General features: G+C 37.1%; 1 protein-coding gene and 1 long non-coding RNA gene across 11 annotated transcripts in view; both read right to left on the bottom strand.

The window, feature by feature from the left end:
• The window catches only part of LOC122407486 (estradiol 17-beta-dehydrogenase 11-like), a 574,026-nt gene that overhangs the window by 411,324 nt on the left and 136,093 nt on the right, over positions 1 to 26,609 (bottom strand). The gene's annotated exons all lie outside the window — the stretch shown is intronic.
• Positions 5,566 to 6,344, bottom strand: LOC122407488 (uncharacterized). Its single transcript, XR_006260213.1, has 3 exons — positions 6,173 to 6,344; positions 5,974 to 6,070; positions 5,566 to 5,855 (listed from the first exon to the last, which is right to left on the bottom strand). It is a non-coding gene; the product is annotated as an uncharacterized lncRNA (long non-coding RNA).

Below are 26,609 nucleotides of genomic sequence, written 5' to 3'. Positions count from 1 at the left end.
TTATCTAAGAATATGTTTAAACACAGAGCGTATCCAGACGATCCATAAGAAATACATCCTGCGAGACACTCGGCGCTCGCACATATTTTTTTTCCTCAACTGTCCATTCTTTAAACACTCACAACGCGTGCCCTAGACTCTCCCCGACGTTCCGGCGCCATAAATAATCCTACAAGACGAGCACGGAAAACCAGAAATAAACACTCTAAGACCGATTTCCTATCCATAAATTTACTATCAATGCAACATTTCCTAAATCCACACGAGATTCCAGAGACGCGTTCCGAAACTCGCGTTTCCCACGAGTCCCGAAAACAGATGCTCTTATCTCAAGTGCAACACGTGCACATCTCAGAACTCCGCTCAACACACTTTCCCTAATTCTAAGAAATCTCGGGCGACTTTTCCTCCAATCATATCTCCGGAAAAGTCTCCCCCATATTCAAATCCAATCATCAAATCAGACGATACTTTTTACCCAATCCAAACTAAAAAACCACAGAGAACAAACCCCCTCTACAGCATCCTACCCCCAAAAAACACATCCTCCTCTCGAACTCTAACTAGGCTAAGAATCTTAGTTGTTAGTCAGTTAGCAGCGAACCTCGAAACAATTAAGATCGGAGAACTCTCCCTCTCTAATCCAAATCACTTGGGAGAACTCTGTCATAATCGCTAACTCAAAAGTACATAGAAAAACATTTCAATTTCAAAGTGTAAATAAGTGCAATAGTCAATCAATAAATTCATCAATATATTTTGTAGTGAACAAAATATCATCGCATACACTTATTTCGCGAAGCCTTCGACACCGCTCAACAATTGGAAAATCCTTCCAATTCGCGGGCACAACCTCAATAAAAAGGTCACGTATACCTGAAAATATAGTATATGTTCTCGGGCCTCGCACAAGTCCCAAAGAAGACTCACTGGCAGAGGTACTCAACGTACACTCTGCTTCTCTAAATCGGCGACTGTGCGCCCCCAACTAATCCTCCCTCCTGGGACGTAACATATTACTATATTAAAAACTGGTGGCAGCGGAAAAAAACATAAAAAACACCATTTTTTAATTTTATATCAAAAACTGGTGGCAGCGGAAACCAAAAAGAACAAAAACACCATTTTTTAATTTTATATTAAAAACTGGTGGCAGCGGAAAAAACACAAAAAACACCATTTTTTAATTTTATATTAAAAACTGGTGGCAACGGAAAACAACAAAAATCAGCAAACACCAATTCTTCAATTTTACCTCCAAATTGGTGGCATCGGAAAACAACAACAAAAACCCACCACTTTTAATTTTATATTAAAAATTGGTGTCAACGGAATTCACACCGAAGGACAACATCGAAAATAAACATCAGCAAGTATCAACGAACTCCAGAAATCTCCTCCAACACGTACGAGTACTTCAAGCCATCGGAGGGACACAGCCATAAATCATCGGCATCATCGAAGAACAGGTCAAAAACACCAGCAGCGGTAGACCACTAGCAGGATCATCACCACAACTCAACAACAGGTTCATCCGCACGTGTCACCCGACTACAAGATCTTCGTAACGTAAGTCATAAAACTCACAATGTCCAACGAAGACCAGAACCCCATGAACGTCTACGGACAGGGCGGACCGCCAAATCAAAATAACGCAGGTCAGCCGAATTCACAAAATCATTAAAAAATCTCAGAATCAAGATGGAAGAATTAAAGTTGAATTCAGCAGCAATTTCTCAAAAAAGAAATAATTTCGACCCTTCAATTTGGATCAAAATAAAAAATCTCATACGCGAAATTTTCGCACATTCAAAAATCCAGATAAAAATATGTAAAGACGAGATTACATCTCCACCTCAAGAGCACAGATTAGAAATAATAAGAGAGTGCCACGACTCCCCGGTAGCAGGCCACAAAGGCGTCACCAAGACATATAATAGAATCCGTCAAAGATATTTTTGGGACAATCTAAAAAAACAAGTAGAAGACTACGTCAGGCAATGCGAAAGTTGTCAAAGGAGAAAATTGGTTCGAACAAAAACGAAACAACCTATGGTCATTACCGACACCCCGATTGACGTATTCGATAAGATCGCAATGGACATAGTCGGACCGATAACACCGGTATCAACCCTAGGTCATCGTTTTATCCTCACCATTCAAGATAATCTCTCGAAATTCTCCTTCGCAATTCCGCTCATGAGCGCGACAGCAAACGAAATCGCAGACGCACTGGTAACAGAATTCATATGTGTTTTCACTTGTCCAAAAATAATTTTGACAGATCAAGGAGCAGCGTTTATTGGCCGCGTCATGAAACAGTTAACAAAAATCTTCAAAATTAAACAAATCAAAACTACAGCCTTTCACCCACAGTCAAACGGGTCCCTTGAACGAAGCCATCAGGTACTCACAGATTACCTGAAGCACTATACCAACAAAAAAGACTGGCATAAATGGCTTAAGCCAGCAACACTTTCATACAACGCGACCATACACGAAGGCACAAAATTCTCGCCATACCGTCTAGTCTTTGGCAAAGAACCTCGTCTTCCATCTCAATTCACACAAATGGACGATTTCATCACGTTCGATGATCACGTGAAAAACCTCGCGACTCAATTACAAGAAGTACGAAAATTAGCGCGAAACAATTTAGAAGCCGCAAAACAAAAATCGAAAACCTATTACGATAGAAATATCCATCAAGTAAAATTTAATGTCGGCGAAAAAATTTATTTAGTAAAGAATCCAGAGATCGGAAAATTCGATGACAACTATAAAGGTCCTTATCTAATAACACGCACCTTCCCAGAACAGAATGATATCGAAATCGAACTCGAAAATAAAAAGAGGAAAATCATTCATTGCGATAGAGCAAAAATAGCACATTAAGAATCATTCGAAACTGCTCAGGACTCATAAAATCGGAACCTTTTCAGGATCATGGACACCGCGTTCAGGATGTTTTTGACCATCGCTCTTCTAACTACCTCATGGCAAGCGGGTCACGCCCTAATCGCATACGATTGCGGAGCACCGGCCATGAACATAACAACACTGTCTCTCTTGGACATCAAGGAATGCGATATTCCGATCCATAAACCGATAATCACAACATCAAAAATTCAGCTTCTACAGAGAGTTCAGTTCTCGCAAATTAAAGTTCGACAATGCAAAATAAAAATTCATAGAACAGTAAGGCATTGTGGTGCATTTTCACATAGCTCAGACGTAGAATACGGAACAGTAGAATTCATAAAAGAAACTTCTTCGGAAGAATGTCTTAGCATTCATAGATCAAATACGTATCAAGCGTACAATGTCGTGTTTGGTAACTTAGCAATGAACTCCACCAACCCTAGAGCAGTTACAATGGCAGGTAGCGTCGATAAACACGGGTCTTGCCAAGGAACGTCATACTCAGACCCTTACGGTACCTGGGAAAACGTAGTCGTCACAGGCCAGATATATATAGGTATTCACGAATACACAGCCGAAGTGAGCCTCGATCTGAACGAAATTATTTTACGATCGGGTAATCGCTGTAAACACACGTCGGGAAGATGCCTCGACTGGGAAGGCGGTTATACCCATTGGGACCCCTTACCAAACGAACATTGCGGATTTAAAAACTACGAAATAATATATGAAGGTAAAGCCGAAAGAATAAAAGATACCAAAGGCTCCCCGAGTGGAGAAGAAATCTTTTTGATCACTTCTACCGACATAACATTCGCATTGGCAATAAAAGGGCAAACTTCCGTCTGTGGCTATAAACTCATCAGAACCGAACACCCCAAACTTTTCATACTCGAACAAGTAAACGGCGACGTTTTCACAACCAAACATATATCGGTAATGAACATGGACATTTTCGCATACATGAACTCAAAATTCATATACGTCGTAAAGCACTTCGGTGGCCCAATAACTAGCCTTTATAATAACGTCATCAGGCAGGAGTGCGAAATAGAAAAACGAGTCTTGCGTAATACGTTAGGCTTCGTATCTCTCGCACCAGCCGAATTTGCATATCACTACATGAATGAACCGGGTTATATAGCGCACATCGCGGGAGAGGTAATCCGAATAGCGAAATGCGTACCGGTCAATGTAGCTACCAGAAAAACAGAAGAGTGTTATCAAGAACTCCCTATCAAAAGAGGAAATGAATCTCTGTTTATGATGCCCAGAACTCGAATTATCACAAAAACGGGACATCAAATCGAACGTAATTCTTTTCTTTCACCTATGTACCGCATTAATAATAATTGGTACCAATCCCTACCCCAATTGGCACCGGCCGCAGCGCCGGAAGAAATCACGGCTATGACGCAACCGTCATGGACCTTCATTACCCCCGCACACCTCGCAGAGAGCGGAATCTACTCACCCCGCGATCTCGACAACCTGCGAACCAGCATAATGTTTCCAGTCGAACGCAATGCCGTATTGAACACATTAGCTCGTGGTGCGACAGGTCGAGCCGCAGCTGACCAGGGCATTACAATAACCCACTGGATAAACGACAAATTCATCCAGGAGTCAGTTGAACGAGCCTGGGGAAAAGTCTATTCGTTTTTTAATACGGTGGGCACATTCAGTGCAACACTGCTTGGCATGTGGGTCACTCTGAAAATCATAAAATTTGTAATCGACACACTAGTGCACGGTTACGCACTCCATTCCATATACGGTTGGAGCGTATGGCTCATAGGCTCGATTTGGGATTCGGTTACTAACCTCCTCCTCCACCTAGCCAGGAAACCTGAAAACATAAAAAAAGAAAACAACGAGCTAGAAGAGGATGGGAATGGAGAGGTACCCTTAGAGAGTATCAGCGCCGCAGCACCAAACGAACCAGCGAAAGCCCAAAAGCCGCAGGTATACCCTACCTGTCCCCCACCCCATGCGGAAAACACGGCAACGCCAATCTGGCAGCCGCGCACCCACCCCAGCATAAAGCAGGGTAACGAACAAGTATAACGCGAGCAAACAGAAACGTGAATATACTAATTTAACATTTTTTAAAATTATTATGAAAATAACCCAGTTAAAACATTTAAAAAAAAAATAATAATAATAATAATCAAACACTTTAGCTAAACTAAACATTTCAAATAAATTCTAACTTTTGACTCTCTATCCCCAAATTTCTTTTGTCCTCTATTACTATATTTAACAAGGAAAAATTACCTTTTTTAATTCTATTCCAAAGTAGGATGAATCAGTTAACAGAAACATACTCTCTCTTCTTTTTCTCTCTTTTTCTTCTCTTTCTCTCTCGCTCGTCCTCCTTCGTCAGCAGACAAACCCAACGACGAGCGAAAAACGAAGACTATATCGACGAAATCCAACGACGATACACGACAAATAATCAAAAACGAACGAAAATATCAACGAAAACCCAACGATGACAAACGACAAAAACCAGACGACGAGTAAACGACAAGAACTTAAAATAATGGGAACAGGGAATTCTTTTTTTTTTTTTAAAAAAAAAAACAAGGTTATCTTTCAAAATTTATTCCTCCCTTCCCATTAAGAGAAGGAAAGACACCAAGCTCCTCATTACATTAACTCAAATATAAATATCAAAATAAACATAAAAACAATATAAATTCCCCTCCTCAATCATCGTCATAAGCGGCGTAAATGCCACGAGGTGATGACCACGCAGGGTGGTCTCAATCCTCCTCTGGATGGACTGACCCCAGACGACCCTCCATCAACCACCTTATGCTGAAAATGTCGAAGCCTCCGGATTCCTCGAATAGACGGTTCATCCTCTGAACCTCCATTTTCTCCATTCGTCGCCTCTTAATGTCCTCGACGAAGAGGATGCCAGACTCCTAAAAAAAAAATAACAAAGAACAAACAACGAGAATTAGTACAAATAATAAAGAAACAAAAAATAAAAAAATTTTTAAAAAAATAAAAATAAAAAAGGTTCAAACTAAATTTACGTACCTTAACCATCTCAAAAAATTTCCTCTTGCAAGCCATGTTTTTTTTCTTTTTCTCTCGTTTTTTTTGTTTCGTTTCGAGAAGTCCTTAAACTCGGAACCTTGTCGAAGTTTTGAGAATAGAGTTCTCGGTCAGAGTTCGAAGAATTGTGTGGAAAATTACTCGAACCACGCTTTAAATAAGCACAATAAGTAACACCCACCCTTAGACTCAAACTATCGCCATCGCTTATTGGTCAAGACACCAAAAACGTAGTCGTATCCCTAGTCCCCACCATCACTCAAGACAAACCCTTAGTCCCACATCCCACTCCTACGCTGAAATGAAGCGAAAAGCAACTCCACCTCGAATACCCCCATCGAACTCTGAAACTCAGAAAATTATACCAATGTTAAACTAGAATATATATATATATATATATTGTGACGAAACACTCGCGCGACGGCCCGAGCCCGTCGTAACTAACGAAACTCCGCGATCTTTAGATCGCGGACAAAACATCGCGGCGACCACGCTCGTCGTTATTGACAGGTGGCGGCCATCTTAGGCCAGTAGGCATGAGCCCGAACGGGGCAACCGGCACCGCTCTGAACTTCGCAGCGCTATATTTTCGGAAATTAATTCTTTTTGATTTTTATTATTTTAAGTCGCCCGAGCACGTAATTACGATCAAAATTCTCAGAAAAATAACACGAGTTTAAGAAAAATGATCACAAGTCAAATTAATAGTATAAAAAACAATCACAATGAAAAATGTAAAAAGCGACTACGACGCATGCGCGGGGAGAGCGTCGATGGGCTATAGGACGCGTACGTGACTTTTCGCGATTGTAATTATTCAAATCATATTAAATGAAATAACAATGCCAAATTGAAGAAGAAATTAAATAATATTCGATCAGATTGAAGTTTTTACTGTTGAACATCGCAATAAGCTGAAATTCATAAAAAGCGGTGGTCCGCGCATCGTATGTTAGCCCACTCGACCAACGGGCGAGCGTGAATCATGGCAACGGGCCAATCAGAGTAGGCGTTGAAGAAAGATGCGCAGAACCGATCGAAAGCTGAGATTCTCGGCGCTCGAGAATTTTATGGTGGGGACACGGGTATAAGAAGCGCTGCGCGACTCACTCGACAGACAGTTCTCCCTGGCTAAAGAATCAACTCGGACTTCTCTTAGTACACTTCAACATCAGCCTCAGCAATACTAAACCTATCCTCAAAATTTTTGGGGTTCCCGTAGCGCGGACTCTCGGATCGACTCGGTGACGTCTCGATCCCATAGCCCGTGGACGGTGAATTGCCTATTTCCTTGGATGCCTGGATTCTCGGAGCGACTCGGCGACGTCTCGATCCCATAATCCAGGGTCCACACCTAACCTCTAAAAAATTTCCGGCTTTCCGTTGCACGGAGTTCTCGGATCGATTCGGTGACGTCTCGATCCCATAACACGTGGACGGGAGGTTACCTCTACCCTGTAAATGCACGGACTCTCGGAGGGATTCGGTGACGTTTCTATCCCATAGCCCGTGGTTTACATCCTACCTTTTCATTTTTTTTATACCTTTCTTATTGTTGAGGAGGATTAAAAATTTATTCTGTTATCAAAAATTAAATTCTCGTTTGAAAAACATTGTCCGAGGTGGTCCAGGTAGGGAGATCTAGACCCATTTTAGAAAATAACAATCCAAGAGACGATAGTTTAAAATTAATTTTATATTGAGTAAAAAGAAATTCAAAATTGTAAAAGTGAGAAATACTCTTAGTTGATTTTAAAAGAAAGCGTAACAGGACATTGGAAAAACCGCGCCAAACGAATTATAGCTCGAAGCATTGAATCGAGAGGTTTTTAAACTCGAGGCGTGTCGAGAGATTAGAACGAACGCGACCATTAATTTTAAAATTGTTTTATTTCTAATTATTATTTTTGTACAATTAAATTCCGAAAATTGAGAAATTAAAAATTATCTCAGACAGAGAATTTGCAACGTTTTCGGGTCTTTCGGGTCTTTTTCTCGCCAGATCCGATTAAACAAAGCAAGACAGTTTAAAAACAAAAAACACAAAATTGTTTTCGAATTAGCAAGCCAAGGCGCAAAATTTCTTTTATTTTTGTCAAAATTCGGTCTAATAATTGAATAAAATCGATTATTTTTATATTTTACCAAAATTCACAGTGTCCGCGTTTTCTTCATACCTGCTCCTTATTATTAAGGTTGCTCGAACCGACGCGTGGCGGCGTTCAGGCCAGGTCGGCAAGAGCGTTTCGTTACAATATACATTACATATAAGAACAATAAAAATAATTAACAATAATCTTGAAGACACAAAATCTATGTAATAATAAACAATACCTCAAAATTATTGATTAAGATATTGTAACATATATTGTAACACAATACATACCTTAATTCGTTATTTTACAACACATCAAATGAAAACTAGCCAGAACAACTGGTCGAAACTCAACGAATATCTTAATCACTACATATAGGAAATAAATAATAACGAACAAATATTCTTCAAACGCCTATTAGTAAGAACGTAAAACGACAATAAAATAAATGTCACAACAACATTGTAATCTTAAGATTTAAGAATTTAGCTCAATAAATCTAACTCCAGTGTAAATCGACAAACGATGACTACCAATCCTTCATAAACTCTCACGATTAAATTTTGATTAATCTAATTGAGCGAGACGCTCAATCTAAAGGAGGGAGGTGTTACGTCCTAGCATTACGCTAAACGCCCCTCACTTTTTCTCTTCAACTCAAACGCTATCACGAGTATATTTCTAACCTTTATCATCATTTGTCGATACATAGTTCTTATCTAAGAATATGTTTAAACACAGAGCGTATCCAGACCACCCATAACAAATACATCCTGCGAGACACTCGGCGCTCGCACATATTTTTTTCCTCAACTGTCCATTCTTTAAACACTCACAACGCGTGCCCTAGACTCTCCCCGACGTTCCGGCGCCATAAATAATCCTACAAGACGAGCACGGAAAACCAGAAATAAACACTCTAAGACCGATTTCCTATCCATAAATTTACTATCAATGCAACATTTCCTAAATCCACACGAGATTCCAGAGACGCGTTCCGAAACTCGCGTTTCCCACGAGTCCCGAAAACAGATGCTCTTATCTCAAGTGCAACACGTGCACATCTCAGAACTCCGCTCAACACACTTTCCCTAATTCTAAGAAATCTCGAGCGACTTTTCCTCCAATCATATCTCCGGAAAAGTCTCCCCCATATTCAAATCCAATCATCAAATCAGACGATACTTTTTACCCAATCCAAACTAAAAAACCACAGAGAACAAACCCCCTCTACAGCATCCTACCCCCAAAAAACACATCCTCCTCTCGAACTCTAACTAGGCTAAGAATCTTAGTTGTTAGTCAGTTAGCAGCGAACCTCGAAACAATTAAGATCGGAGAACTCTCCCTCTCTAATCCAAATCACTTGGGAGAACTCTGTCATAATCGCTAACTCAAAAGTACATAGAAAAACATTTCAATTTCAAAGTGTAAATAAGTGTAATAGTCAATCAATAAATCCATCAATATATTTTGTAGTGAACAAAATATCATCGCATACACTTATTTCGCGAAGCCTTCGACACCGCTCAACAATTGGAAAATCCTTCCAATTCGCGGGCACAACCTCAATAAAAAGGTCACGTATACCTGAAAATATAGTATATGTTCTCGGGCCTCGCACAAGTCCCAACAAAGACTCACTGGCAGAGGTACTCAACGTACACTCTGCTTCTCTAAATCGGCGACTGTGCGCCCCCAACTAATCCTCCCTCCTGGGACGTAACATCATCATCCATAATAGTAATCCATATTGTATCATTTATCATTATTTTGAGTTATTTATTACTAGTAATCCATATCGTAATTCTATAATTCTTCTCCAATTTTTATTAATTGTAAGTATCCATATTTCATAATCAAAAATAGGAAGTGCTAATACCTAGCGTGCATGTCAATACACAGAATTTTCAAAGTCTGCAAGTATCCGCTGCGATTTATTCATCTACATTTTGATACAGAAAGAAAAAATTACCACCGATTCATAAAATTTATTATGCCAAAACTAAAAGGAAAAAAGACAGCGCATTTCAAAGTGAACAGAACTCAAAATTGTTTCATGTATCTTCGTTTATATATTGCAGTCGGAACCAAAAAGTGAAAAGATTGGCACACCTACGCTTCACAGAAATATTAAAGTTCATAGGTATTCGCTGCATGCCAGTAATACAAACTTTGGTGCTATGGGGCAAACCACTTCAAAATTCCATGAACCACATTCTTGAAACTTATTATGTCACATTCAAGAAAAAAAGTGAAAGATACGCTACATGTTGAAGCAAGCAAAATGCTGTATTTTTGTATGTCTCCATGGTTATACGCAGACAAAATATTTGATCACATCCAAAAATTATCAGTAGTAGACTTAAACACATGAATTTTTCAACCCATGATGCCAATTGCAAACATGGTCTGGAAATACTCAACATACATGTCACTTCATGACTTTGTCGCACTTTAGAAGTTTTCATTGCATTTCGAAGATACGAATTTTGATATCATGAAAATTAAGGAGTTTCGGTACACAGGCGATACAATGTTGCCATGCTAATCCATGCTAAAAAAATTAAAAAATTCAAAAAGTTTAGAATTTTATAAAATTTGGTGAACATATTCTTTAGTGCCAAATTTGACGACACAAATTTTTTAAGATTTTTCTTCTACACAGTTATCGAGTAATTGATCACTAAAGTTTACGTGTATAAGCTTAGCGTTTCCATATATATAGGTATACATTCCGGGCATGAGAAATCTGCTTTAATGTGTAATTACTCGATAACTAAGTAGAAGAAAATTTTGAAAAAATTTGAGTTTTCGCACTTGATGTTGAAGAACATTATCACCAAATTTGATCAATTTCTTAATATTTTGACTTCTGTACCGAAACTCCTTAACCACCCAATGACTTATTGAAATAAATTTCCAAATTCATCATGCAATAACTCAAGTGAATATATCTATGCACTTACATGGCCCAAAGATTTTTCTAAAACTCGGGTGTATAAACAAGCAATCATGAAAACTTTTTGTTATGAATTTTCCAATTTATTGAAATCAATATGAGGAAATAGAAATACGAAAGTCACTCGAATTGTCTAGAGAATGAATAGAAATTGGTATGGATATACTGTAAGCTAAGGAGGTGGGAAAATTAAAGGGACCGGTGAACACAGCCAAACGAAATGAAAGAAAATATGACAACAATACATTAAATTAGACACTTACTTGACCAAAGTTTTTCAAACTTTATTTGCATTCATTTACATACAACCACGCATATTTTTTCTATAATGTAATTACACAACATAAATTTTCTGTTTGGAAAGAACGTTTGAGAGGGTATAATGAGCGAGAGTTTTTTTTCTCACATAACTCCCGTTGAAAATGTTTAAAGAACCAGAACCAGGATTGCAACAAAATTATGTCATAAATAAACGTAAAATCAAAGAATTTGTACAAGGAGAAATTTCCCAATACTAATATATGTCCTATATAACAAATACTCGCGAACCGATTGCGATGAGGGTAAACTAACCCACATGGTTTTCACAAAACTTACATAACATTTTTTTTATAGTCATATAAGAATTTTGAATCGAATTCATACAGCTCGCACTGTTTCTCCGAAATTTTATCATTTAAATCGCTGTTGCTATTAATTTGATCATGCCATCAAAAACTGACAGATGGTTGAACAATATATCACGCCAAAGTCACTATATATCTGGTTTTCGTAATGCACTGCATGTACCACTATTTTGAATAAAATTTTGTACCACATACCACTATTTTGAATAAAATAAATACATATTGAACACTTGGTTAGATGAAAAATATTTTTTTTTCACCCCGCACTTCGTAATGTCGGAAATCCGATTATTATAACATCAAAAGCTGACAGCTGACTGATGGGCCTGATGGGATTGTATATATAGGTATATATTCATAAACTTTATTCCGCTGGAACGGTACAGCGAGTATCCTGACCAATCACAACTCATTATTTCTGTAGCCGGGATCCCGGGACTCGAGCTTCCATAGAAATGAGTTATAGCTGGCATCAAGAGGCCTTTGATGGTGTTCTGTACAGACAATGAGTTGTGATTGGTCAGGATACTCGCTGTACCGTTCCAGCGGAATAAAGTTTATGAATATATACCTATATATACAATCCCATCAGGCCCATCAGTCAGCTGTCAGCTTTTGATGTTATAATAATCGGATTTCCGACATTACGAAGTGCGGGGTGAAAAAAAAATATTTTTCATCTAACCAAGTGTTCAATATGTATTTATTTTATTCAAAATAGTGGTATGTGGTACAAAATTTTATTCAAAATAGTGGTACATGCAGTGCATTACGAAAACCAGATATATAGTGACTTTGGCGTGATATATTGTTCAACCATCTGTCAGTTTTTGATGGCATGATCAAATTAATAGCAACAGCGATTTAAATGATAAAATTTCGGAGAAACAGTGCGAGCTGTATGAATTCGATTCAAAATTCTTATATGACTATAAAAAAAATGTTATGTAAGTTTTGTGAAAACCATGTGGGTTAGTTTACCCTCATCGCAATCGGTTCGCGAGTATTTGTTATATAGGACATATATTAGTATTGGGAAATTTCTCCTTGTACAAATTCTCTGATTTTACGTTTATTTATGACATAATTTTGTTGCAATCCTGGTTCTGGTTCTTTAAACATTTTCAACGGGAGTTATGTGAGAAAAAAAACTCTCGCTCATTATACCCTCTCAAACGTTCTTTCCAAACAGAAAATTTATGTTGTGTAATTACATTATAGAAAAAATATGCGTGGTTGTATGTAAATGAATGCAAATAAAGTTTGAAAAACTTTGGTCAAGTAAGTGTCTAATTTAATGTATTGTTGTCATATTTTCTTTCATTTCGTTTGGCTGTGTTCACCGGTCCCTTTAATTTTCCCACCTCCTTAGCTTACAGTATATCCATACCAATTTCTATTCATTCTCTAGACAATTCGAGTGACTTTCGTATTTCTATTTCCTCATATTGATTTCAATAAATTGGAAAATTCATAACAAAAAGTTTTCATGATTGCTTGTTTATACACCCGAGTTTTAGAAAAATCTTTGGGCCATGTAAGTGCATAGATATATTCACTTGAGTTATTGCATGATGAATTTGGAAATTTATTTCAATAAGTCATTGGGTGGTTAAGGAGTTTCGGTACAGAAGTCAAAATATTAAGAAATTGATCAAATTTGGTGATAATGTTCTTCAACATCAAGTGCGAAAACTCAAATTTTTTCAAAATTTTCTTCTACTTAGTTATCGAGTAATTACACATTAAAGCAGATTTCTCATGCCCGGAATGTATACCTATATATATGGAAACGCTAAGCTTATACACGTAAACTTTAGTGATCAATTACTCGATAACTGTGTAGAAGAAAAATCTTAAAAAATTTGTGTCGTCAAATTTGGCACTAAAGAATATGTTCACCAAATTTTATAAAATTCTGAACTTTTTGAATTTTTTAATTTTTTTAGTATGGATTAGCATGGCAACATTGTATCGCCTGTGTACCGAAACTCCTTAATTTTCATGATATCAAAATTCGTATCTTCGAAATGCAATGAAAACCTCTAAAGTGCGACAAAGTCATGAAGTGACATGTATGTTGAGTATTTCCAGACCATGTTTGCAATTGGCATCATGGGTTGAAAAATTCATGTGTTTAAGTCTACTACTGATAATTTTTGGATGTGATCAAATATTTTGTCTGCGTATAACCATGGAGACATACAAAAATACAGCATTTTGCTTGCTTCAACATGTAGCGTATCTTTCACTTTTTTTCTTGAATGTGACATAATAAGTTTCAAGAATGTGGTTCATGGAATTTTGAAGTGGTTTACCCCATAGCACCAAAGTTTGTATTACTGGCATGCAGCGAATACCTATGAACTTTAATATTTCTGTGAAGCGTAGGTGTGCCAATCTTTTCACTTTTTGGTTCCGACTGCAATATATAAACGAAGATACATGAAACAATTTTGAGTTCTGTTCACTTTGAAGTGCGCTGTCTTTTTTCCTTTTAGTTTTGGCATAATAAATTTTATGAATCGGTGGTAATTTTTTCTTTCTGTATCAAAATGTAGATGAATAAATCGCAGCGGATACTTGCAAACTTTGAAAATTCTGTGTATTGACATGCACGCTAGTAGCATTTCCTATTTTTGATTATGAAATATGGATACTATAACGTAACGCTCTTGTCGATCCGGCCTGAACGCCGCCACGCGTCGGTTCGAGCTACCTTAATTTTAAAAGGAGCAGGTATGAAAGAAACGTGAGAACGCGGAATTTCAATTTTGATAATTTTACCAATTCGGATTTATTCAACTTTTATCGATTTTACAGGATCATTGATTTTTTTATTTATTATTTTGATTGCGTTCGACAAGTGGGGAAATTTCGATTGCTCTCGCCGTTTTTGAATTGATCAAATTTTTAATTTACACGTTTTTTCGCTCGCTTTTCAAAATAGTAGTTTCAATAATTCAAAAATGTTTCGATTTTATACATTAAAAGAAATTATTGTAGGTTTGACGCGATATAACCTCAAATTCGTACCGCGGCCTTTTTAATTATTTGAAATTTACAAGATTTACAAACTTTACAGAAATCTTGGTTTTGTTTGACTCGGACTCGATTAGTTTTAATTTTGAATTTAAAAAGAGAATTTACAAATTTACAAATCAATTTACAAGAAAAATCATCCCTGATTCTAGCAAGCAAAAAGGAATAAAAATTGGTTAAGTTAAGGAACAAACCCCAGGCTCTGGGATTGAAACGTCACCGAATCGCTCCGAGATCCCGTGCAACGGAAATTTGGAAAGTTTAGAGGTTAGGTGCGGACCCTGGACTCTGGGATTGAAACGTCGCCGAATCGCTCCGAGATTCCAGGCATCCAGGAAAAATTAGGATAATAGGTTAGGTTGCTTGCCAAAATCAAGAAGAATGTTTGAGGTCAGCCTTTTTGTTCCGAGTCAGAATTTTGAGGAAGGACTGCCTCCCGAATGAGTCGCGCAGCGCTTCTTATACCCGTGTCCCCACCATAAAATTATTAAACGCCGAATTTTCGATTTTCGGATCGGTTCTGCGCATCTTTTCGTAACGCCTTCTCTGATTGACCCGTTGCCATGATACACGCTCGCCCGTTGGTTGCGCGGGCTAACATACGATGCGCGGACTATCGCTTTTTATGATTTTCAGCTTATTCCGATTTTCAATAACAAAAACTTCGATTTGATCCGTTATTATTTTATTTTCTTCATTTTTTAACATTGTTAGTTGTTTTAATATGATTCGAATAATTACAATTGCTAAAAGTCACGTACGCGTCCTATAGCCCATTAACGCTCTATCCGCGCATGCGTCATAAACACGCGTCTTGTTTTATTTGAATTTACACCAATTTTCTAAAAGAAATAATCTTTTCCTTATTTTTCTTCGATTCGTTATTATTTTCCACTTCATTTGAGCCTAGTTACAATATTTTACGAAATTGCGTTGAATTTTAATTAACAAAACAAAAAAATGTAATAGTTCGAGTTTTTAATACGCGGCGCCGCTAGTGTCGCGCTCCGCCGCTTGTATTGGGCCTTTGTATTGCCCTCCAGTACGGCCGCCACCGGCCAACAGTGACGCGTCTCACCGGTCGGTGTACGCGCTCGGTCAAAACATCGCGCCACGTCGCGATGCCCCTTTTTTGAGGTTATGTTCGGGTTCGAGTCGATTCGGTCGCTCAGGAGGAGGTTACGTTACAATACTTACAATTAATAAAAATTGTAGAAGAATTATAGAATTACGATATGGATTACTAGTAATAGATAACTCGAAATAATGATAAATGATACAAGAAGTCAGCGATGGCCTATTTATGAATGACATAAGAAGTTATGTTTTCAAAATGCAATGGACATATTAATAAATAAACAATTCTGTTGGTCTTGACGCACTTCATAGTTTGTCTTTTGTCCGGTTGAACCTTGGTGGCTACATGCAGAGTTTAAAAATTTAGTGCATCGACGTGGGTGTGTCAATTTTTATCTCAGGGTATGATAATACGAATGAAAAAGATTGCTTCAAAAAGTTCTTGGAAGCACGTTTTTTAATGAAATAAAAATTGCTAGCATTAGAATTCAATAAACATATGTGAAAATTGCGAATTCTGGTGGACTTGGTGAACATTGTATATATTTTTTTCTTTCTCCTTTTGTCAAATTTTAAGGGAAATCAATCAAAAAATTCGTTTCATTGAAAAATCTTCATATTTTCTTTATTCACAATGATTTCATCAAAACTATTGAAAATAAAAATTATAAATAACGGGGGAAAATTCCACAATGATACAAAATATTGAAAAACCTTACGGAATATGATTTTAATCCCACAAAATTATGGACACGTTTGAAATGGTTGCAAAATTGAGGGTATCACTTCAAACATTCGAAGAATATCAAACTGTTATAAATTGTACAAAACTTAAAGAAAATCATTGGAGAACTTATTTTTAAATATCACAATAGAAACATTAGTTAACTTTAGAAAATCTTATTTAAGAATATTTTTTGTCGTTTAGAACTGCCATAGAAAAAAGATTCGATATCAAGCCGTGAAAATCCTCACTCGGAGAAAAAAAATTTGAACAATTACATTGATGATCGCCCGTTTACTTATTACACCACAAAAAATGTAAACAAAACTTCTTAAGTCACACAACAAAAATGATTTCGAACCGTACGAGAATATCAAATATATTACAATCCTACAGCATTCGTGTATAATACTCTTCACTAGTATACTGATTGTGCGGTATCAGTCTTTTTTCGACGAATCAGATGTTACAAGCCAAAATCATATCTCGGCCTCCAACCTGCTTTCCACTATGCTCTTGGGTTCCTAATTGAGAAAACATATTAGAGTACAAGGAAAAAAATCGCCAAAGTCCAAGGACAGACCTGTGACGAAATATTTCCAGTACAATTTTGACGAAAAATAGGTCTTTTTTCGTGGAAACCAATGTTATAAGCATTAAATCATAAATAATTCATAGAAATTAAAATTAAAGTTATATAGTCGTCAAAACATAAATAAGGAACTTTCGAGAAAAAAGACGTGATATCGAACCATTGTAACGAGTGAACTGATCGTGCTCTATTCGAAATTCTATATTGGCGCCCAAAACGTCGCGTGTCATGTGGTTCTCCCCGATAATCCACGGACATGCGTATAGTAACCATCGATCAAACGTCGATCTCCCGAAATTTTCGCCTGACTCTTTCTCTTTCGTTCCGGGGATCTCTTCAAAGCAACACCTCCGAAATCGCTCCTCATCATCGAGTCATCTTTCGTGAACTTCGACACAACAACGTCTCTTGGATCTCGGAGTGGCCTCCCGAATCCGATCAATTATTTCGAGCTGTGAGGTTTCCCCGGAACATGAGAAAGAGCCAACGTGGGATATCCCCTCAATTAAAGATAAGCAATATTTATCGTTATAATCTTGTTCACCAATAATTTCTGTACTGATAATCTCAGATGAGTCTACGTTGCGAGAGAGCTACTGCATTGTGTGTGTGAGTGAACGCGTAGATGAATACCAGAATTCTATCGACAAGCTATTTTGTCTTTTCCTTTCAATATATATCTATATATGTACATTTACGAGTCCATTTTTATTTCCTCTGTCATGAAAACAAATTGAAACATTACAATGGCGCCCAACGATCAGGCATGAGCCCTACCAGATTTAATTTACACTTTTATCATAATACATATATATTTACATGTCGCACGGTCGTGAGCGCGTGACACGCTCGAACGCCCGTAAATTATACGAATCGGTGACTACGTCAAACGAACCGAAGATTAAAAAAACTGTTCAATTTAAAGTAACTAACAAAAGAAAATTAAATTCGGCAATATTGAAGAATCTACCAAGTATGTCGAAAGATAAATCCGCACCTTCCAATATAAATACTAATTCAATTGCGCATATTGATAGATCCAGCGATCAAACACCGAGATCCATGACTCAAACGACAATTAGTGAGGAAATAAGAGCTGAGTGGGAGCGTTTGAGAGAAGCGAGACGGCAGTTTGAGGAAGAACGAGCGATTTTTGAACAGCGTCGTGAACAAATTTCACGGTCGAGTGAATCCGCAAGTGTTGAAAATTCCCAGGAAAACCGAGTCGCTAACAATAGTGAAAGTACAGGAGACGGAGCGGATAACGAGCGGTTGGTGAGTGGTGTGGTAAAATACATGCAATATTTACACAAAACCATAAACTTCCCCTAGGAAAAAAAAGGTTGGGACAAGTACATTGATGGTCCCTCGTTTGCTGATACTTCCATCCATGAAAAAAACTTTAAAACAAAATTTTTATAAAAAATGGGCAAAAAAATTATTTTATAAAAAAAATACAGAACAATTCGAAAAAAATTTCACAAATCTTGAAAAAGCATTATCTTTAAAAAAAACTAAACTGTATCTATTTTTTAAAGTGTTAAAAGAATCAAATAACAAGTAAAAAATAAAAACCGAAAAATCGCGCTTGAAATCATTTTGGAAACCGATGCCTCATTCTTCTTATTTGATTCGAAGGGCTAAATCAATTTAAAAAAATTCCATCTAATTTACGTACAGCATTAAAATTTATTATATCAATTCGAGGCCAAGTATTTTCTAATAAATTGAAAAAAGTTACCATTTGAGTTACGTGCAGCACTAAAATTTATGATATCAATCGAAGGACAAGTAATTTATGAGTAACTCCAAATTTCAACATTATGGAACTTTTTTAAGAAGCTTTTAAATCCAAAAAAATCACATGCAAGCTAGTCATTTCTTACTCTATGGTGGCAGAGACAATCGATTTGTTTCAGACTTTCAGGAGCTACTGATATTATTCATAATATTCGACGTCGATTGGATCGATAGAAATTATGTTTAAATATGAGTTAAAAGTACTTGTCCGGCCCATCACTTTTCATTTAAATCAAATAAAAATCAATCATAAAAAAACGAAACTGTACGGGAGAATCCGGTTAAAAATTTATTGAAATGCGATTTAGGTTAGTTATGCCGAATGAAATTCGTTCGCTGGAAGAAGTGAGAAGTAAAAACTGCCGTCATAGCAATACAAACTGGGGAGTTCATTTGGAAGTTTCAACATATTTAATGTGCAAAATGTTTTTTATTTATCGATGCACAATAACATCTTTTGTATATTACAGGACAATTTGTTTCCATTCTTATTAAATTAGTGCAATTAAGAGAAAATTACTTGAAGATAACTCTCTAAATTCCCTCTGCATGAATATTTGTGCTCCAACAATTCTAAAAAAGCCCTGATTTTTATTTAAATATAATAAGTTTAATGGAAAGTGATGGGCCGGACAAGTACTTTTAACTCATATTTAAACATAATTTCTATCGATCCAATCGACGTCGAATATTGTGAATAATATCAGTAGCTCCTGAAAGTCTGAAAAAAATCGATTGTCTCTGCCACCATAGAGTAAGAAATGACTAGCTTGCATGTGATTTTTTTGGATTTAAAAGCTTCTTAAAAAAGTTCCATAATGTTGAAATTTGGAGTTACTCATAAATTACTTGTCCTTCGATTGATATCATAAATTTTAGTGCTGCACGTAACTCAAATGGTAACTTTTTTCAATTTATTAGAAAATACTTGGCCTCGAATTGATGTAATAAATTTTAATGCTGTACGTAAATTAGATGGAATTTTTTTAAATTGATTTAGCCCTTCGAATCAAATAAGAAGAATGAGGCATCGGTTTCCAAAATGATTTCAAGCGCGATTATTCGGTTTTTATTTTTTACTTGTTATTTGATTCTTTTAACACTTTAAAAAATAGATACAGTTTAGTTTTTTTTAAAGATAATGCTTTTTCAAGATTTGTGAAATTTTTTTCGAATTGTTCTGTATTTTTTTTATAAAATAATTTTTTTGCCCATTTTTTATAAAAATTTTGTTTTAAAGTTTTTTTCATGGATGGAATTATCAGCAAACGAGGGACCATCAATGTACTTGTCCCAACCTTTTTTTTCCTAGGGGAAGTTTACGGTTTGATATCACGTCTTTTTTCTCAAAAGTTCCTTATTTATGTTCAGTTGACTATGGGATTTTAGTTTAAATTTCTATGAATTATTTATGATTTTCGTCTTATAACGTTGGTTTTCACGAAAAAAAACCTATTTTTCGTCAAAATTGTACTGGACATATTTCGTCACAGGACTGTCCTCGGACTTCGGCGATTTTTTCCCTTGTACTCTAATATGTTTTGTCAATTAGGAACCCAAGAGCACGGCCGCAAGGGGGTTGGAGGCCGGGATATGAATTTCGGCTTATAGCGTAGGTTTCCACGAAAAAAGACCTATTTTTCGTAAAAATTGAACTGGAAATATTTCGTCACAGGTCTGTTCTTGGACTTTGGCGATTTTTTTCCTTGTACTCTAATATGCTTTGTCAATCAGGAACACAAGAGCACGGTCGAAAGCGGGTTGGAGGCCGGGATATGATTTTCGGCTTATAACGTTGGTTTCCACGAAAAAAGACCTAAATTTCGTCAAAATTGTACTGGAAATATTTCGATAGAGGTTTGTTCTTGGACTTTGGTGATTTTTCTCCTTGTCTTCTAATATGTTTTGTCCATTGGAAACTCAAGAGCATGTAGCAATGCGTGTTGCGGGCTGAGATATGATTTCCGGCTTATAACGTTAGTGAAAAGAAAGGAAAAGAGAAAAGATAGATCAAATTCAAGACACAACGAATACAACAGAATTGGCCATTTTTAAATGTCGTTTTTGCATTCTGAATCTAGACATTTTCGTGTCATCCAAAATATGCCCCCGATGAAATATATTTTCAAAGTTTGCAAGTGGCCGCGGAGATCCAATTATCTACAGTTTGATAGTTGCAGAAAAAAGGCACCCGGAAACATTTATTATGTCAGAATTCAAAGAAGTAAAAAAAACTGAGCGTACTTGATTCAATAGAGCAACGGAATTCAAAGACGTTTAAGGTACCTGCATTGCTTGTGCAGGAAAACAATTTCATTTCAGGATAATTTAGAAATAAATTAGGAAATTCAGAAATTTAGCATAGAATTTAGAAAAAGGATAATTAAGATAATTATTAAAGCTGAAAACTTTTGTGATGAATTTTTGAAATTACATGTTACGGTTCGAGTAAAAAATATAAATAATTGGCACACATGCTGCGACACAAAAATATCAAAGTTTGAAGGTATTCGCTCCATACCGCAGTAATACAAACTTTAATACTATTTGAAAAGAAATACTTTAAAACTTGCTGAACAAAGTTCCATTACATATTACCATAAAGATAGGGGGTGATACTGAGCACATATACTTATCCACAGAAATTTCCAAATTCGCAGGTATCTGCTGCAATTCAATGTATCTGCGTAATGAGTTTGGAAGACAGCAATTTCAAATCCATCCATAAATGAGCAACTGAAGACTTTTGTAATGAATTTTTCACTTCATATTTATGTTACGGTGCGAGTCAAAAAATAAAATGAATGGCACAGTATATAAATTTTATAGTTTGCAGATTTTTGCTGTATTTCAATGATCCAAATCTATAGTATTAGAGTGGAAAGTTGTTAGAAGTCATGATGTTACATTGAAATGACATAGCGCACATAACATTCAGAAATTCTGTAGGTTTCCATGATGTTGGCAGGTATTATACTTAATCGCATCGAAAACTGAGCAACTGTACACTTATCGTAATGAATGTTTTCACCAATAATTCCACATTTGCAGTTTGCAGAATAGGAATACTCAACATACACGTTATTTCATAAGTATTGTTGTCAATATTTGTGTTTGCCTACCGCATTCCGAAGATTCAACTTTTCATGTTATCAGCAAAAAAAAGCATCCAAAGACTGTTAAAAGAACTCTAAGTGTTTGCCGAAAGATGGCGAGGCCAAGAGTCCCAACAATGTGTGTCGACGAATGAGTGTGATTGCTACCTCGATAGAGTGGGAACGATACCCTCGATGTCCGGGAATCGCGGCGGTCGCATCCGGGAGGAGGAACCCGGTAAGGTAGGTAGGTAGGTAACCCTTTTATTTATTGATTGTTTGTTTGTTTTTTTTTTTTATTGGATTGTTTGTTTTTTTTGTTTGTTTGTTTTTTTGTTTGTTTTTTTTTTCTCTCTTTTTTTTTTTGTTTGGTTTGTTTTAGGCGGTCCGGGCGGCCAGGATTGGTGAAGCTTGGTGGGCGATCTTCTGGCCTTTCTTCATGGCGACGCGGAATAGCGCGACGACGTCTCTGGGTCGGAAGCGTTCCCGCGCTGAGGGAGCTGCTTCCTTCTCTAAGTATTTACCCTTGTTGGGGCGTTTGACAATGAGCAGAAGGCCCGGAGGGGGAGCTGATCAGCGCGGCAACACTCTCAAAGAGTGCGTCGAAATCCTCGGGTTTTTCGAGGGCCTTGAGTGCCACGGGAGGAAGAGGAATGTCTGGGAGTGAAATAAGGGGGGCCGGAAACTTGAACTCAGTTGTATGTGCTTTTTTATTCGGTGATGAGTTTTTGGTTACAAGTTCGGGTTGACGTTTTTTGAGAACCGGCGTATTCCCCGACGTGTGAGTCACCTCATCTTCCCCGAACAAAGCGGCGATTTTTTTTGCTTTTTTAGCCTTTCGCGTTTCCAAAACCGCGATCCGTAACTCCTCTAATTCCTGTGTTTCGAGGATATCTCGATTGGCCTTTCGGAAGGCGTCCCCGTATGCCTGGGTACCATTGCGTTCCAACCGGGGGTCCGGGCCGTATCGGGTGACGATCGCGGGTGTTAGCGGGAGCGTAGCACGACGACGCAAAATACGCCGGATGTCGCTCGGGGTTTTGCACTTCGGCATAAATATAACTACAATTTAGTAGACCAAAAAAAAATAAAATTTAAATCTGAAAAAAAAAGAAAACAAAAAAAAAACTGGGAAAATTTCGAATATGGCCAAGTTTTGAAAAAAAGGATACGAAGTAAGGGTGGAGTTCCCTCTTCGGGATTTGCGAACGATGAATTCCCTCTTCGGGAGATAGAGTGCGGTGGATTCCCTCTTCGGGAGATAGAGTACGATGAGTTCCCTCTTCGGGAGATAGAGTACGATGGGTTCCCTCTTCGGGAGATAGAGAAACAACTCGAAAAAATAATTCCAATCACTGCCCGGGTGGTCCGAGGTTATAGACCTCAGGCCTATGGAGCGCAAACGAGAATCTTTTTCTCTCGTCGCCCTCTAGCGGCGGTTTGCCGAACTGTCGAACCCGTGAGTAAGCCTTAGGCTTATAGCCGCTGGCCGGCGAGTCGCGTACGCGAAACGACGCCATCTGTTGGCGGCGGGCGAACTACGGTTGCGCGATGTATTATAACGCGTGGAATTAATTTATGTTACAAGGGGTGTACGGTATTGAACTTATTAACGAGATAACTGTCTAGTATTAAACTTAATATTTACATAGTTTTACATTTCAGGGTTTTTTTAGACGCAAAAAAGCATCGACGGAAAGAAGAAAATTGTCGTCGCATCGCGACGTACAACAAGACTTTTTGGAACAAGTTTCAATAGTATATTACGACCCTAGGCCCGAAAGTCGGCTTCGCCTCGGCCTTCATATAGCACATGCCAGGGAATCCAACATTTGGGCCGTGGGTTGTATACTATTTTTCTTGATCCCGTAGCCGAAAGTACGTTCAATAATTACTAGCAATCGCGAGGGGGGGAGTGGGGGGGCGCCCGCCCGACTTTTGCAGGACCGAGGCGAAGCCGAGGTTTTGCTGGTCGGGGCGGGCATTAAAAACATAAACAAAAAGTCAAAAAACACACACACAAAATATCACACAATGATACAACAATATTATTAGTACAAATAAATAATTCTTTGATACATGTCTGATTTAAAGTCCCATGATAGTTAACAATTTCTATATATGAATATTTCCCACTATACTTGACAATTTATATGAATATGTGCTTTCCTATGAACCTGGAATCTGGAAATACAACATTATTCGGGACGACCATATTCATTTTATTAGTCCCGTTACATTATTTTCTGTTTTCTCATCTGAACGAACAAATGTATGTTATTCGTCCGGGTTCATGGCAGTATAGCGCATAACATGAATGATAAAAGCTACGCTATACGCGCCCGCTTGAAGCAAATAATAATGATGCTTGGCAACGAATAAACAAAATCATGGCAACGAATACAGGCTTCACATTCATATATCGAAATGAAAGGATCACCGGCCGCAAAAATATCGTCAGAGCGCACTGAAGTTAGCCGAGTTAGCCGGCCACGAAAAATGCTCTTCCCGGCCTGAAATGCGGCCGGAAAGTGCGTACTTTCGGCTAGGGGAGCAAGAAAAATTTATTACTCGACAGACCAGGTGGAAAAAGAATAACTACACTTATATCAAGACCAGAAACTGTTTTGAGAATCTGTTGTACAAAATGTGCGATTGATGATCATAATTGGAAACCTCTTGAATCACGTTACCACAATCAGCATGAAGAAATAGTAGAAAATCCTAGGACACACATATTAGGCAACCAATTAATAATATGCATCGATCCGCTGCAAACCGATGGAGTCAAAACAAGGATCGGCAAGAGCAGAGCCATAGTTAAAAAGAAAAAAGACAGCGCAATTGAAAGAGAACACAAATCAAAATTGTTTCATGTATCTGTGCATTAGTTTCTGAAGACAGTAATTTCAGATCTATTCAGAAATAAGTAGGTGAAGACTTTAGTAATGAATATTTTCGTTAATATATTCCAGTCGGAACCAAAAAGTTAAAAGATTGGCATACCTGCTATTTCACAGAAATATCAAAGTTCATAGGTACTTGCTACGTACCAGTTATACAGACTTTGGTGCTATAGGGAAAAACACTTCAAAATTACATGAAACACATTTTTGAAACTTATTATGACACATTCAAAAAAAAAGTGACAGATACGATGCATGTTGAAGCAAGCAAAATCCTGTAATTTTGTATGTCTCCATGGTTATCCGCAGACAAAATATTTGATCACATCCAAAAATGATCAGGTGTAGACTTACAGACATGAATTTTTCAACCCACAATGCCAATCGCAAACATGGTCTGGAAATATTCAATATACATGTCGCTTCATCACTTTGTCGAACTTTAGAGGTGTTCATTGCATTTCGAAGATACAAATTTTGATAACATGAAAATTAAGCACCCAATGACTTATTGAAATAAATTTCCAAATTTATCATGTAACAACTCAAGTGAATATATCTATACATTATTACATGGCTCAAAGATTTTTCAAAACTTGGGTGTATGAACAAGCAATTATGAAGGCTTTTTGTTATAAATATTTCAAATTATCTTGTTGAAATTAATATAAAAAAATAGAAATACGAATATCTCTCGTATTGTCTGGAGAACAAATAGAAATTGGTATGACAATACACTGTAAGCTAAGGAGGTGGAAAAAAGGGACCGGTGAACACAGCCAAACTAAATGAAAGAAATTATGACAACAATACATTGAATTACTTGACCAAAGTTTTTTAAAATTTATTTGAATTCGTTTACACACAACCATCCACATCTTTCTTTAATGTAATTACACAACATAGAATTTCTGTTTGGAAAGAATGTTTTAGAGGTTATAATGAACGAACGTTTTTTTTCTCATTGTTATTATTATTATTATTCAACACTAATTAGTCACGTCATTAATAATATCGATTCCTTCCACTTTTCAATAACCACTTTTATTTTTCTACACTCTGCACGCAACAGCACTCCGGCGGTCATAACCTCAAACGTCAACATGACGCGAAATCTCGCAAATTTGCTATCTATGTATATATTACGATATCGAAGTAGAACAGATAATTCTTAATTTTCACGACACACATTATTCACCTTTTCACTTCTCAACATTAAATTTTACTCACTCTCAGTACACTGTATGAGATCAATTAATCCACTTTTGAGGTTTTATTTATTATAGATATTATTGTCGTGAATTGGGCTCGAAACTTATTGACACTTCTTTTATGAAAAAAATAAAATTGATTATATCCACTGCTATTTCCAATAATGTTTTATTTATTTAAACGAAATTTGCAAATCTTGCACCGTTGATCCACGGGGCTACGATCGCAATCACTTTATAATAACATAACAGACGATAACAGACGGTATACAAGAAAACATTGAGGACTATCAGAAACTTTCTCATCGGCGATTGGTCGAGACGGATAGATTCTCACCGGTGATTGGTTATGATGGGCATCAAGAAGCCCTTGTATGTATCGGTCTGAACCCATATACGGATACGTCAGCTGCGTAAATGTGTTGGTACTTTTTGCATAATCTTGAGCCCGTGCAAAGTTTTTTCTCAGCAATTACGCCACCGATCA

The sequence above is a fragment of the Venturia canescens genome, chromosome 3, assembly GCF_019457755.1.
Source record: "Venturia canescens isolate UGA chromosome 3, ASM1945775v1, whole genome shotgun sequence".
Taxonomy (NCBI): Eukaryota; Metazoa; Arthropoda; class Insecta; order Hymenoptera; family Ichneumonidae; genus Venturia; species Venturia canescens.
This window is presented reverse-complemented; position numbering and strand designations above follow the sequence as displayed.